Source organism: Numida meleagris, chromosome 7, assembly GCF_002078875.1.
Source record: "Numida meleagris isolate 19003 breed g44 Domestic line chromosome 7, NumMel1.0, whole genome shotgun sequence".
NCBI classification, from domain to species: Eukaryota; Metazoa; Chordata; class Aves; order Galliformes; family Numididae; genus Numida; species Numida meleagris.
In genome coordinates, this window is record NC_034415.1 from 879,826 (window position 1) to 892,840 (window position 13,015).

At 39.1% G+C, this 13,015-nt stretch overlaps 1 protein-coding gene and 1 long non-coding RNA gene across 6 annotated transcripts in view; one reads left to right on the forward strand and one right to left on the reverse strand.

Moving 5' to 3' along the window:
* Positions 1-13,015, forward strand: part of NTNG1 (netrin G1) — a 153,261-nt gene that overhangs the window by 23,529 nt on the left and 116,717 nt on the right. The gene's annotated exons all lie outside the window — the stretch shown is intronic.
* Positions 1-13,015, reverse strand: part of LOC110402450 — a 55,024-nt gene that overhangs the window by 18,693 nt on the left and 23,316 nt on the right. The window contains exon 6 of the long non-coding RNA XR_002441089.1: positions 9,719-9,816. This is a non-coding gene — a long non-coding RNA (uncharacterized LOC110402450). The remainder of the gene's footprint in view (positions 1-9,718; positions 9,817-13,015) is intronic.

The following is a 13,015-nucleotide window of genomic DNA, read 5'->3' on the forward strand; positions in this document are numbered from 1 at the left end:
TGCATTCAAAATTTTTAAGAGTACTTATAGTACACTTCTGCCCTTCAGAAATAAAGATCGTCTAAACTGGTGCTGCGATGATTTAGGTTGTAGAAGAGCAGTAAAGTTCCTGCCAGACTTAAAATATCTTTCCTTGAGCACGGGCCCCGCTGTGCTGATCTCGCTGTCAGCGAGGGTTTGAAGATCCTCAGTTATGAAACACCTTGTCACCACCCATCCACTAGCTTGCTCCTGCTCTGCCGTTACATTTGTTGAACTCCTTTGTTTAGATTTTGAAATATAAAACGGGTTTCCTAATGACTTCCTTAGCAAAAAGGCTGTAGTCAGTCCTTTGATGTAACTCAGGGCAGCTACTCAGAAACACGTTCCTGTAGCAGTGGATAATCCAAAAGCTTTTGCACAATGGATTATTCTAAACAATATTTACCCTTAAAAATGTCCTTGTCTAATGCAAAGTGAGTAGAGCAGCTGTTCAACATTTATTTTTATCTTCACTCTTCAACGGATATTAGACCTCTGCCTCTTTTGGGGCTTGCTCCTCTATCTCAAAAGATTTACTGCACAGCTCAGCCTCATCCATTACAAGCCACCTATTTTGTCTGCCACAGGTTCCTCTGTGCTCTCACCTACACCTATGCAAGTCTAGAGGTAAATCCACTGAAATCACCATGCCTGATCCCCAGTTTGGATGTTTGGCACTGCCTTGGCCATGCAAAGTAGCTGAAAAGCAAACTGGAAGGAGCAGAAGATTTTTCCTGGCATAGCAAAATTCCTCCAGCAGCAAAGGCCTTCTGCCATCTGCTCCGTGGTCCTCCCCATTTCAGAAGCACATTCAGGAGACATTCCATGCCAGCAGCAGAACGTGGAGTGGAGCTAAAGAAAACCTTTCCAGACGGTCAGCGCAGCCAGTATGCTAGAACCTCTGTGACCAATGAGTTGGAGCAACCCTTGGGATGCTGTGAATTATGCCTAGACTCATTCCAAATCTTAATCAGGATGACATGCTTTTTAGGACAGCTTTTCTCCCTCTTCATTTGTGATGAGCGTGAACCCGAAGCCAAAACATACAAATTCACTCTGCATTTTTTGTAACAATTTTTACTATATATTCAAAATTAATAATGTGAATCTGCATTTCATAAGCTTTATGAATGCTACATGAAATAAAATTGTCAGTCTAGTAACGCGAGAGCATATCTTAGGTGCTTCTTGGCAGTACTGAAAACTGCAATTTTTTTCCTGCAGAGCTGACCTTACAGGATAAAGCTCTCCTAATGTGCCTCACTCTAATTACAGAAAGCTGATCCTCATGTGTTCATCCCATATGTGTGAAATTCTGAAAGCTGAATCAAATTAAGCTCCAAACATATTTTCAGTTTATGTTGCGAGATGCAGCTATTTCAGCATCTCCAAGAGAAAACGAATATTGCTTTCCTTCGAACATTACGAACAACACTGCAGGGAGATTACATCTGTTACAAGAGGAAAATGCTATATTTATGCCTTTTTGTAAATCAGCCAATGGCTAATGGACAGGAAGTCTTTCAGAAAGTTTTGCAGATCCACATAATGTTCTCTGAGTACAAGAGTGTGTGTTCGAATCTCAGATATATCTGAGGGAAAGGAGTGGGGGGTTATTGCAGACAGCTTGCTGTTCGGTGGGTATCCAAGAAGGATCAAAACCACAAGGCTTTCCAGCTAAGATTAGCATTATCTAAAGCTTAAAAATACTCTCTTCTGATGTTCCCTTTCAGTTTGTAGCATGTAAATCAGTGTTGCTTCTTGTTCTTTGGAACAGACCAAAGCATTTGTAGATATTTTGCTATGATAAATGTGGAGAACCGTAAGTGGATGGAGTTGGTCTCTTGTCTAGAGCAGTGACTCACGTGCAGCTGAAAAGGGTGAAAGAAATCCTACAGATGCATGAACTAATCTAAATTAGAAAGGCCAGAAATGAAGATGTACAGTTGATCATGCTACAGCTTATCGTGAACCGAACAAAGTACAGAGCAAAGCTGGAAGACTTCTGATAAATGCAAACATGCAGCCTCTGATGACTTTCATTACACTTAATATTTGTGTAATGGATTGAATGCACAATAAGAGGACTCTTTAAAACTAGGAAACCTCTGACTCAAATAACATGATTTATACTATGTCTTTTTAGTTCATTAGAGATTCCCAGGAAAATCCCTGTAGTTTTCAGGAAAGTGCAATGAACAGGAGTGAACATCTGCACAGCATCTCATGTCGGTTCTGCAGATGCACTGGTGACCTTCCCTCGGTACTGAGTTGCTCCTAAATGCTTTAATATGCAAGCTTCTAATGAACAGTGTGATTAAGGATTTTCCTGCAGGAAAATTAATATGAGAAAATGATGGGAAAAACATCATTCATATTAGTTACTGCCTTACTGTTCACTTCAGGTACCTTAAAAACAATTAAATGAGCTTTTGACAGCTTTATAGCCTTTTCTTGACATCTCAATTCCTGCTTTTGTATAAAATTGCTGAACATCACAGTGATAGCTTCCCAGAAACTGCACAAGTTTGCCATACCAGCTAAATTTAAAATATTACCATTACAACTCTGGCATTCTAGTAAGTCAAACAAGTTGATGGTGCTGTTATAACATCACATACTTCCATCCCATACTGAGTGTCTTTGTGTTTCTTATCATTTCTCACATGTCTCTTTGTTCAGCTAAGCAGCCCACCCTTTTCATATTCTCTTTGTTTAGAAGTCTTTCCATTCCCCTCATCTTTTTTTTTTTTTTTTTTGTCACAAGGGATTCAGTGTTCTCTGAACATAAAAATAGTGTAAGAATAACTGACAGTAACAGTGTCTAAAATGTTGTAGGAGTCTGCAGGGGAAGTCAGGCTGAGGGTAACATTACAATCTGCACTGGTCTTCAAATATGCATATTTTCCTTAAATTCAGTGTTCAGTACATTTATCTGGTTGACTCCTGAGCACGTAGTTTCTATGTTGTCACTGCAATAACTATTTATACAACCATGTTATTTAGGAGCTCTTGTATTTATGAGCCCTTTTTGTGCCAGGTTCCGTTCAGTGATCCACATGGTCCCTTCTCCTCATGTGCAAGCTCTAATTTTAAGGAGATGACAGATATGGACAAATTGTCATGCACAAAGAAGTAAGGAGTCAACGCTAGTCAGCATGACAGACAGTCATAATGTAGCACATGATTAATATTTAGCATCACATTTCCACTAAACCTCACTGCAAAAGAGATGCTTTTAAGGTGATAAACTTAAGGAGATTAATGAGCTGGTTTCACTAATGTTTATGGAGGACTCCTCCCAAGGGTGAAAAACAGCAGGGGAGAAAGCACAAGGGTGCTTCTGCAATAAATATATAGTGTATAGAACAATTAAGGATCAAAAGCTCTTATCACCAAATAGTGATATGAGGCAGAAGCTGGCTTCCTGATACCACATGGGAGGTGACTGGGACAGGAAGGGGATGTGAAGTGTTTTAGAAGTGTGGACAAGCAGCTCTCAGCAGAGATGGAGAAGGGGAAGCTGGTGCTGCAGTGCAATGGGAGTGCAGGGTGGTCAAAGTAATGATCTTAAAAAAGAGGAGGCCTTTGCAGAAGCATTCTGATTATCAACAGGGCAAGACTGCATTTGTCAAGGCCAGAGAAAAGGTTGTTGCTGTAATCAAGACATGGAATGGTGAAAGCCTGAATGAGAGTTTAACTGGGAAGATGGATAGGAAAAACTGCATCGCAGAGATATGATAGTGATGTAGCATGGAAACCATAAATCATCCAGTAGAGCCAGAGCACTCTCAGCAAGGTCAATTAGCCCATGATGAGCACTGTGCTGCCAAAGCTAGGCTGCTGCTGGTATCCAAGCTATTGAGTTTGTAACTATCTCAGGAGCATCTGAACAACAGATTTATAGCTAGCTCGGATCTCTGCTCTGTGGAACTAAACACAGTGTAAACATATTTAGCCTAAGTGTGACTTTCCAGATTAATCCACCTGACAGGCAGAAGGTGCAGCAGATCTGCTTGCTTTAAGTCACTCTCTGTAGAATGTGTCCTGTATTTGGGGTTTCATTCTTCACTTGCAGAGTTTTCAATTTCTGCCATTTACAGTCTCTCTCATACTGATGATCAACTGCCCTACAACAATCCCCTACAACAATCCTTTTTCCTCTCCCCGAGTACCTTGTATTTTAAATTGAGGGTCAAGATCTACTTTTTCTTCCACCTTATTAAGGAAGAGCTGTTTGTTTTGATAACAGATAGCTGGTGATGGCATACAGTGGGAGGAGTGACATACTGATGGAACAAGCATATCTTATGGATCCGTCCTGCTGCATTTCTGATGAGACGGGGATTTTGAAAGACTAGGGATTTCGATGTGTATTTGTAAACAAATCACAATGGGCACCTGGCATAAGGGCTGCTGATTTCACAGCATCAGATACACAAATTATGGCAAAAATAATGGGGGATGGTGCGTTACACAGCCTCTGCCGCTCAGGTTCCAGTTGTGCTGCTAGCAGCAGATGATTGCACCTTTAGCAGTGCCTATCTTGGAGCTGCTTGGCAGTCTAGATGGAAATAGAGAAAAACACAAGTCTAAAATGTTCATAAATATTGTGACAGAAACCTTGCAAATTTTTTGCTGTGGTACTTTGCTGCATCTGACTACTGTCATTATGTTGGATTTTTTGTGAATGGCCAGGTTATAATATTCTCTTTGAAGTTATTTTATTTTATATACTTGTGATAGCATTTTCAGCGAGTTGTTAATTTTGTAACTTACGACGTTAAGTCCTTGAAGCAAAAAATTAAAACAAGTGTAATGTGCTTGATTGCATAAAATAAGACCAATTTAAATGGCTATATAAACTTGCTAAACATTAGCAGTCACTGAGTTTATGAGGAACTGGAGCTACATTTACTACATGGTATTTGTCCACAGAATGAGGGATTTAATGAGGGTAAAGTAAAATTTAGTAACTAGCTTCAAATCATTTCCCATCAGCTCTGAAAGTTCACGTTATTACAGCTTGGGCCTACTAAAAATATTTTGACTGGCAGTAGCTGAGATAGGGAGATGCACGGTATTAATCTGCAGTACTGTGGTGCAGCTCCAGGGCTAAAGTCAAGTAGGGAGAAAGCACAGGAGACCTGGAGCACCCAAACTGTACTTGCATTTACTGTACACTTTGCTCAAGGGTCTCTGATGGCCATAAAGACCCAAATGCATTTGCTTTCTTTACAAGATGAACAACTTCACAGATTAAAATAAGAAAGGAGTGAAAGAAAATATTTCTGCAGAAGGGTAACATGTAACAACTGACTATTGTGAGCATTAACATTACAACATTAACAGTAAAACATTAGATTTTACCTAAAATTAGTATTTGGGATTTTACCTCCATTTTGTCTGCATTAGACCGGCTTGAGCATGACTTTTCTCTAGAGCAATGTCGAAGAGGGAACATGTGGGGTTCTTTTTCTTTAAGCTTAGGTACAAACTCAGGATGTGTTAGACAAGACAGTAATTCCAACCTGGCATCCCCTAGGTACACAAGTAAGCCTGGCTCCCTCTGCCCTCCTGAAAACAGAGGTGAGAAAGAACTGTGCTCCCTTCAGTTTTCTGCAGAGCTGGCATTTCAGGATGCTGAAAAATTAGTGGCATGTTTATAAACATCATTATAAAAAGTGTGCTTTTCAGCAGAATTATTTCAAGGGTCTCACTCATCAATTTTAAATGAGCACTGCAGGACTGCGAGGTTAAAGGTGCGAGCTTGCGTTGTTGCTGCTTTGAAATTGCCCAGAGAGGGATTTTCACTACAACTCCACTTTGCCCCAGGGAAAAGCCTACTTCGCTATCTTTCTAAATTAAAATGGACACTGAAAATCATTATTTTATGAATTAAGAAAAGGAAATTTACACTGTAACTTGATTTGGAATAACTGTAATTGTAGGGAAGTATTTTTCCAAGTACAGTATTTCCCTAATTAAACCCATGAAAATGCCTCATTTTTAGGTTATCGCCAAAGTGTTTCAAACTCCTGTAGAAATGCTTGATTGTAATTTCATTAGAATTCCGTTTCTCCAGGCCATACAGGTGCAATGAAAGAAGAAGCAAAATTAATTAAAACTGTGGACATGTTTATACCCGCCAGGTGTCATAAAAGGTAGTGGCTGAGACATTTTTCAAGTAATTAAGCAGACAGTTCTGCATTTTCTGATGAGTTATTGCCCTTCCCTCTCTAATCTGTGTAACAGATTTCATCACGGCTCTATTGTCTGGTGATGGGATTACTCTTCACGATCAGCATTCCCCTTGCACCACCACCCGCTAATCGAAATCACATCATCACTGCAAAGAGGCAGTGACATGCAGTCGGCACATTTCCAAAGGCAGGCTTCGTGTGCCAAGGTCTGCCCATAATGTAAGCTAAAAAGGGGATAACACAATTTTCAGTTTAACTGTAGTGGCTTAAATAGCTTGAGTTGTTTATTCGAGGCATGACACAGCTTCTGCATGTAAAGCTCGCTTCTCCTCAGTGAGGGCAGCATTTCATCAGATTCAGACATGGTGGGGGTGTTTGTGTCACGGTGGTTTTTTTTTTTTACATTTTGTTTCTGTTTTACCAGGAGTTTGTCTTCCAGCCAGGCTGCAATAATCATTGGTTTTCTGGAGGAAACACAAATTGCCATGGCCACATCCTCAGGCAATATTGAACATAAGGTTGTAATGATGGCATCCTCTGTATTTTCAGTGCAAGTTAGGAGCCAGAATTTGGCACATTTTGCTTCTCTGCACTGGAAGTGGATATTTAAAAGAAAAACACAAAAGTCTCTCTGCTCTTCTCTACTGGCTTCCAATAACATAAATGCAGGCTCTATGTATCAGCAGCTGTATCTTATATACATATACAGTCCTGTGGCTAGGAAAGGAGCAAGGAGTCACAACACCCACAGTGCTTACTGTGCTCAGACATAGCACATTTGATGCACTGAAGGCAGAGCTAGCCTGGTTATATCAGCTCATAAGGAATATGGCGAGTCTGGTGTGCTCCTGGGACAAAATACTGATGCCATTCCCCTCACGTAGGGATTGTGGAAGAGCCATGCTAACCCGGCGCTCATCAGGGACACCACTATCCCCAGCTCTGCTCAGCATTATTAATAACCACAGCTGCTATACACCTCTAATAATGTCATTGTCACATGAAGGTTGCTTTCCATCCCACAGCCAAGAGAATGGATGGACCCTACAATGTGTTTTTATCTTACACAGAAAGTTGTACCTTTTCTGCATTTTAGTGTTTTACATGGCTCATGCAGTCTTATAGCACCAGTACGATAAAAACCTATAAATATTCCAGAGTACTGAAAAATCAAGCCTGTTATGAAAAGTAATTAGTCATTTTTAATTTTCTTTCCTGTTAGGGATGGTTTTTATTTTGCAGTCACTACTGATAGAATTTTTCCTAATGTGCTTTTAATATATATATATTGCATTGAAAGGAGTTTTTGTAAAATTGTTTGTCAAATAGAGAACAATCTGAGTAGAACACTAACAGTATTTTGCTGCAAAAGCCCACAGCAATGAGCATACCTGAAGAAAAAGTAATTCAGAATGTTTGTGTCAGAAAGACGTTCATCACCTATTGCCATTTAGAGCTAGTGCCCTCTCTGAGAATACGTTTTTCTTGGTTTTTACTTAATGTTCTGTCTTTATTAGCTTTATATCATTTTAATTAGATTTCCTTTCATAATATTGTAATATTCTCCTGCTCTCGAAGTTATGCCATGCAAGGTCATCTCTGATACATGACTAATACATTTGACTAAAACGCACAAATAAAATACGATAGTCACATTAAAGAATTATGGGACTGCGCTGAGAATAACAACTCAGCTCAAGTTTGAAATAAATAGAAAAGTAAAGTAAAAAGCCTTGGAGATGAAAGGATATAGTCACAGACCTCTAGAATCAAAGTCAGCCATATATGTTCTTTGTACCTGCTGTTCTAGGGGGCTGAATTCGACCTTTTGTGTGTTGAAAATTGTTTTTGAAACAGTTGTTACTTTTTTTTTTTTTTTTAAGTTTTTACGCTTTCTGTACTAAATTCTGCTTCCCACAACACCCAACACAAATCCCAAATTTGTTTTGACACAAGCAAGGCTCTCTTCCATTCCATTTCCAAACATTTTGCATTTTTGCCATTTTTGCAACACATAGGCTTTCAGTTTAACATCATAGGAATAAGTTCCACAAGTAATGCATTTAGAATGTATAATTTTTCTGTTTCAGTGATTTGTGTTATTTCATTATGTAAAAGAACAAATTTACTTCATTTACTACTTTTGTGCAAGTCATACTATGTTGTATCGCTCCCAAGCTCTCATTTATTTCACCTGTAAAAGTTAGCCCTAATCTAATCATTTCCATCCTCTGATTTTGAGCCTTTTCCATTTCTGCTATGCCCTATTTCAGGTGAAGTAAACGAAAGTATATTTCAAGTGAGAGTAATTAACGGGATGATATCTCAATACTTCCAGTATTATTTTCTATCCTATTTTTTCACATAATAACATTGTGGGTTTTCTACCCCCACCTCCCATGAAAGTTTCTATTCACTATACCTTGTATTGTTTCTGTGGTTCTTTTATCAGCTTGAAGAGACCACAGAAAATATTTTTTAATGGTTCAGTAGTCACTGAAACTCCTTAAAGCTAATGGAAAGGTACTCAGAAGTTACTGAAATCAGAGATGAGAACGGTACTCAAGTTTTAAGTCAAGTACAATAACTTCAAATGTATCTAGGAAAAAGTTTTTCTAAGAAAAGTTGAACGATTGATATTTTCTGTTGATTACTAGAAGTATGCTTGTAACATCTTAGAAAACAGTTGGTATGGAATCAAGGTACTCCTGGACCATCTGATGTGAAGTACAGTCTTTTGCTGCTTCTTTACAGAGCAGGGTGACTTGTAATTAAGTAATAAAAGATTCTGTTTAAAAATTTACTAACAAGAGGTTTAAAAACTAGCAAAACGTGTTTTGTTAGACACTGTTTGTCCTCCATGGTAGATGGCATCTTTTAAATTAGGGCGGAAAAAAAAATAGGAATATTTAAGTAATGTTACCCCACCAATCAAGCAAGCTCCCTGACTTTTTGTCTGACAATACACTGCAGCCCTTCCTCGGGAACTAAAAGGACTCAACCAGCCTGGCAGACCTTCAGCTTTGAGATCTTTGAAATCAGCTCTACTGCATAGCAAAGACAAGGCATTTCCACTGAGAGCCTTCAAAACAGACCCATGCCTTTAGTACCAGCTCAAGCAGCAATAGAGCATTAAAAAAGTAGCAGCCCTTCTAGCAACTTTCTCCTCTAGCCTCCCAAATAACCACCTGCTAAGAGCACTTCCAGAGGGAACACATACTCAAGCACACACAACAGAAGCTAGTATATGCTGCTTTTCACAGATAATCACAAAATTAGAAATAAACATATTGGCTAAAATAACAACAACAGAATTCTAGGAAAATAAAAATAACCAGAGAATGACAGTGAAACTTCTATTTCTATTCAAATCATTTATAACTTACCTTGCTCAGAAGTGACCAAAAACCATCCCAGTCTACAAACCCTTCAACAATCCAACAGACTGACCTTGGCATGCTCACTTAAGCTCTTAATTAATCAACATCACTGACCTTAACTGGATAAAATTGTGGTGAATCTCAAATAGAACAGCCATCTCCACCCAATTACTTCATTCCAGAAATACAGGTCATTGGAAAATCTTGCATCCCTGTTCTCAGAAAAAAATATAAAAGAAAAAAAATATCTTTAGAAATATGAGTTGGAAAAAAAAGAAATACGTGATACGATGCAATTAAGTTATTCAGAAATTGAGTGTTCCATCAGTATTGTGCTTTTGTCTTAGGAGAAATATATTTGTACATGGTATTAGAAGTTACAGTCTGGTGTTCAGATTACAGATGATTGGAACAATACTTCCTTTTAGAAAGATAATACTTAAAAACATGAAACTAGAAGCAGTGGTAGCACCTGAGAAAGATGTAGGTGGAAAGAAGTAAATCAAGCAGAGCAAATCCAGTATCATCCTTGGATATCTGGAGTGGGATTTCTGTTGTTTTCTAAGTAGAAGAAACTTTAATTTGGGAAAAAAAAAAAAAAAAAACTTCTTATCAAAAAGAATGCAAACCCATACAAAAATAGGTACTTTGAACAGCACTCTGAAGCTTCACATTCAGACAAGTTAACTAATTCACGCTCTTTGCACCTGTCCTCAGTTCACTCTTTCTCTAGCCTGCATATGCTTGTTTTTCTAGGTATAGAATCTCTAAATTTCTGTCTAGCACGTGGGCAGTTAGGTATGTAATTGCTAGTGTGACGGAAACAAGTTAGTTCTGATATTAACTAAGCTTTTCCACTATAATTTGCTAACTGAGAACAAAAGAAAATAGAAAATAATTGTAACCTGCCCATGAATAAATCTGACAAAGCTGAGCTATACCAGCACAGACTAGAAAACATCCAGTAGTTTGCATTTCTGTAGGTGTCCTATCTGCTATTTTCTTGGAACCACAGTTCTGAACGACGAAGTAACTGGAGGAGAGGCAGTTATCTGCTCCTTATTTATTGAAATTGTCTGTTGGCCATCATTTCTGCATGTTTTATAGTTCTCCAGAATTTGATATTTCAAATGTCTTTCAAAACATCAGCATCTTCGCCGTGTGACTCAAGGTATCACTTGGGTTGCTACTGCTCCCCATCCTCAATGCTTATTGCCTTTTTCCAGCAGCAGAGTCTGCAGAATGGGCTTCACCCAGTCAGCCCAGTCTCCAGGTTTAGCTGATACTGCAGCTGTAGGCAGCTAAGCTGATGAATTTTGCACTCAGACGAGCAGCCAGTCCAGCCTGCCAACTCTGCTCTGGGTCACTAACCTCCCGGGAGAGGCACTGACTTGTTCCCTCCAGCAGTCCCTGGAGAGCAGATGTCAAAGTCCTTCATGAGCTCAAAGTGTCATAATGTCTGGCACCAGCAGCATTTTCTGTCTGTTGGTTTTGGATGGGTGCATTTATCTGAGCACAGCTCCTTCTCTTTTAGTTTGTTTTTTGTTTGGGCATTTATAGGAAGAAGGATCAGATTCTTTCAGCATCAGTTCTACTAAGTATCAAATATTAGTTTTGAACAGATTAACTATGGAATATACCTGTGTTTGGGCCTTGTGGGAACATGCCAACTGGCCCTTTCAGCTATGCACACATGAAGTTGTGAGATCTCTTTTTTTTTTTTTTTTTTCCTTTCCTCTGGTTCCTTTAGCAGCTGTGCTGATTTAAACCCATACAGTCTTAAATTGCTGCAAACCACAGCCCTGTTTGTCCCACCCGTAGCAGAATATAGTGAGTCTCTAGCTGCAGAAAAAACTCCCCATTATTCTTCTGGACATCTTGCTAACCACTGTCAAAATTGTTTTGTGGTCCAGCCTCCTGCCAAGTCCCTGTCACATTCAGACGATGACTTACAGGTTTGTTCTTCAGGAGGACCAAGGGCTAGCAAGGAGTCCTTGTTTTGCAGCAGCACCATAAGCTTCCTGAAGCAGCCTGGGAAGCTCGTTTTGTGCACCTGCAACTTATCTCTCCTTTGGACCTTTCACATCAGCAGTAATTCTCCTGAATCTAAACTGCTAAACCCAGAGCGGCCAGTCCACAAAGATGTGGCTGTGCCTCATGGGCACCATCTGCCACAACTTGTGTCAGATGGGGTCTGAGATACACGGTTTCTGTTGGAGACCTGAAAAGATCTTTCTCAAGGCGCAGGAGCCTCAGCACCTGGCTATCTTCCCAAGGTATATGCAAACTGTGAATAAAGCACAAACTTGTATGTTTAAGGAATACATTAAATAGACTTTATAATTTAAGACAAAATTATTGTGCTTTTTTTCTGCCTGGTTGATCTTATTCTGCTTTTCCTCATAAAATGCAGCTTTTTAATGGAGGCCCCAGCATCCTGTGCTCCCAGGGAGGCCTTCTTTCAGTTCCATGATGAAGCTGATCCATTGTTGTGGCATGGCCTTCCTATGCTGACCTCAATGTGCTCTTAATTACTTGAAACGGGCAATAGAAGGAAATGTTTTCTTCCTCCCTTTTACTACTTTTACCTAAAACTGATTTTTGCACTAAAGAATCCCTTACTTTTTTTTTTTACTATACAGTTCAATTCATACAGCTGTTTTAGGATTACATTCTCAGAATCTTTAGACATTACAATTTAGTTCAGAAGCTTTAATAGAAGCTCTTAAAAGAAGCTTCTGTTTATTGTTTAACAGGCTAGAAATCTGACCTAAAGGTTCTATATTCAATTTTATTACAGCCGTCCGTATTTGGGCAACTCAGGATTACCTGAGTGACTGGCACTTCAAAAATATGATCATCTTTTGTGTCTAGCGCATGTAATGCTGGAGAATGTTTGAATCAATAATAGTGCTACCAGAACTCAAAATCAAATGCAAAATAATTCCCTGATCTTCCCATGTATAATGACATTTGTTCTTTTGATGAATTGCTAATGTGTTTTTGGACAGTTTCGCTGGCAGACGAGCCAAGTTGATGGTATAAATGGCAGAGCTGGGAGAGCACTGTTGTGTTTACCACTGCTTGCTGCTGATGAACAATGTACCATTCAGCGCATTATCTCTCTCCTAAGAAGCCTTCCATTTCTAAACAGACAACATCTAAATAAACTTTAAAACTACTCTTTTAAAAAAATTACTGTTTTCTTCAATGAAATGTTGGCTTGCTTTGTTCATTTTGAAGTGACAGTATCAAGTTGAATCATAATTACAGTTTTAAAAAGGCAGAAATGGTTTCAGCTATGCTACCTTCCTAATTCTCCCAGCAACTTCCACATTTCCAATTGTGATGTGTATTTTCTGCGTTCATTTCTTCTGTGTTCACATCTGACACCCCCTGAAAGAGAAGCAG